The sequence below is a fragment of the Cannabis sativa genome, chromosome 3 (genome assembly GCF_029168945.1).
Source record: "Cannabis sativa cultivar Pink pepper isolate KNU-18-1 chromosome 3, ASM2916894v1, whole genome shotgun sequence".
Lineage (NCBI taxonomy): Eukaryota > Viridiplantae > Streptophyta > Magnoliopsida > Rosales > Cannabaceae > Cannabis > Cannabis sativa.
Genome location: NC_083603.1, coordinates 28,777,060 through 28,780,135, shown reverse-complemented (window position 1 = coordinate 28,780,135; position 3,076 = coordinate 28,777,060). Strand labels below are relative to the sequence as shown.

Sequence of the window (3,076 nt, the reverse complement as noted above, 5' to 3'; positions counted from 1 at the left end):
ATGGATGAAAGTAGAAGGGTATGCTACTTTTCATTGCGACTTGAATTCTGGCTTAAAGTTTATTTTGACTTTTTTCTGTCATTATTTGATCATATTACCTCCTAATTTGTAGGTTGTGCCCACCGCTAAGGGCCAAGGCACTTGCTGATGAGTATGGATCATTTCCTTTCAACCAATTATTTTTTTCCTCTTTCATTTATTGATTTATTCTCCCTCTCTCTCTGATTTTTTTTCTCTTTTTTTCATTCTCAGATTTGAAAATGAAAAATGAGAATAGCATAATAAGAGTAGCTTGAGGAAGAATTTTTGTTGTTGCAGGTATAATTCTGTTGTATTTTTTTTAATCTATAGGGTTTGGAAAGTTTGAAAAAAAAAATCTCTGCTTAACTTTCACATTTAATCTTTGAAATTGATTTTGGATTTAATTTGTCATTATTATTTTATTGTTTTGATATGTCAAGAAATTAGGTTCTGATTCGAGTATTTATAGTCTGAATTAGGAATTTTTTATTTATGTTCATATTCTTTTGGTTTTGGTTCAGATTTATTTGATGGGTTCTTATTGATACTAGTGTTTAGGTTAGTCTTTCTCAGAAATGGTGACTTTTAGGTTTCATCAGTACCAGGTTGTGGGAAGGGCTCTCCCTACTGAGTCAGATGACCATCCTAAGATTTACAAGATGAAGCTTTGGGCCACCAATGAAGTCCGTGCCAAGTCCAAGTTTTGGTAAGCCAATGTTTTTTTTTTTTATTATGATCTTTAGGGTTTTTGGAGTTATTTGATTTGGGTAAGTGATTTGTTTTTAGTTTCTGCTTAGGTATTTTCTGAGGAAGTTAATGAAGGTGAAGAAGACCAATGGACAAGTTCTTGCTATCAATGAGGTACTTTATTTGCTCATAAGCTTGAATTTGGATCATCTAAACATTGTTCATTGTAAAAATCATAGCTTTAGTATATGAATATGAATCCTAGATAGACATTTGAAATAAATGAAGTTGATTCCATTTTAGTGTAACTTTTTTTTTTTTTTTTTAATTTTTTTGTGTTTGGAAATGAAAGTTATCCCATTTGGTTAAGAGTATAATTTTAGCTATCTCATATGATTTTTGTTGAACATTTCTTTTGGTTCTAAAATGGAGTTTTTTGAGCACAAAAAGCCTGAGGATTACCAACTCTTAATGTGGCTCAATTAGGGAGACAGTACAACAATAATGTTTTGTACTTTGGAAATTTTTTGATAACGATGAAAGGTAGTGTTGTTTTGTCTATTGGTTTTGGCTTTGATAACAGAGGTTAGCCGTTGAAATGCAAATGTGTCTTTGCATCACCAAACTTTTGAAATCGAAATCCTTTTAGTGAATATGTACTTGATGACAAGTATTGGTATTTTTTCAATTGAAATTTTGATTAGAAAACTCACATTTGACAACAATCATTATTCTTCTCTACTCTTTTCTAATAAACTACATATGAATGGGGCATTTTGACATACAAGTCATGCCATTTACTGGTGTTTTTTTCAATGTTTATTGCTTTGTATTGATAAATATTTCTAAAACTAATTTCAGATCTTTGAGAAGAATCTTACAACAATCAAGAACTTCGGTATCTGGTTGAGGTATCAAAGTAGAACTGGTTATCACAACATGTACAAGGAGTACCGTGACACCACACTTAATGGAGTTGTGGAACAGATGTACACCTAGATGGCTTCTCGTCATAGGGTCAGGTTTCCTTGCATTCAAATCATCAAGACTGCAACTATCCCTGCTAAGCTTTGCAAGAGAGAAATCACCAAGCAATTCCACAACTCGAAAATCAAGTTCCCATTGGTCTTTAAGAAGGTTAGGCCACCAACCAGGAAGTTGAAGACCACATACAAAGCAACAAGGCCCAACTTGTTCATGTAACTTGGTTATTTAACAATCAAGCTATAAAGAGAAGTTGAGTGAGTGAGTGACTCAGTTGATTCCTGAATCTTTTTTTGGTAGAAACCTTTTTTGTCTGTTTTGTTTTGAAGGATATTTCAGTCGTTTGAGCATAAATTTCAATTTATTTTTCTTTTTTTTTTTAAAAAAAATTGTTACTTTTTTTTAAAGGAATTTTAGGATTAGTATTGTAATTATATGTAGATTTACTTTATCAGCATTCTCTTATATAAAAGTGTAAGTTTAGCATTTTCTGTAAAAATGTTTTCTGTTTGCTGTTTCACTTTCTTGTGTAGCAACTTATGTGATTTTCTTCCTGTTCTAAACTTCTCAATGATATATGGCTGTGGTTTGTTTAAAAAAAATTGATGTTATGCATATTTTTCCTTGATTGTCTTCTCCCTTGTATTTTTAATAGATTTATTGTTCAATGAAAATATTTAGTGAAATGTGCATGTTAGTTTTGAATTTCATGATTCTACATTACACAAGCAGTGCTGAGAAAAGATTATTCTTTCATTCTTGAATATTTAAATGAGTCTTACGTAATTACATTCATGATTTGGAAAATTTTAGTGAATATCCAAGGATTTTTACCTTTATTGTGCTCATTATCGCTGTTTGGATATTGTTTTCAGTACTTGATGAAGGTGGAATAATTCAAGTGGATTATCATGTTGGATTCAACAGTTTCTACCTCTGCATAATTACAGTAGCACGCTGATGTTAGTGATGCAAGTTGGTGGCCAACCTGGAGACTCTTCTATAAGCAATTTTATTTTTAACACATGTATTAAATAATTAGGTTAATATACCAATAATAAGATTTTATCAAATAGTAATTACATTAGATTTCATTTGTGACAATTCAAACAAAGAAAATACAAAAGTTAACATTAACAAAGTGTTCTCATTAAAAGAGTTTGTTGACTCTCTTTTTCCAAGTTTGTAATTGTTTCTCTCCCTTCTCCTCTTGTGGGTTGTTGCAATTACATCTAAAAAAAAAGTGTTATCATTAATAAATTGTAACATTAACAAAGTATTATTATTGTAACCTAACTTGACTGAAACAGAAAAAGGTTCTGTTCTTTTCAAGTGATCTGGATGCTAAGAGAATTGTAATAATAATATTAATAATAGTGTTGTG

The 3,076-nt window shown here is 30.7% G+C and overlaps 1 pseudogene; it reads left to right on the top strand.

Moving 5' to 3' along the window:
- Positions 1 to 448: 448 nt before the first annotated feature.
- Positions 449 to 2,075, top strand: LOC115710078 (large ribosomal subunit protein eL20y-like; annotated as a pseudogene).
- Positions 2,076 to 3,076: the final 1,001 nt, after the last annotated feature.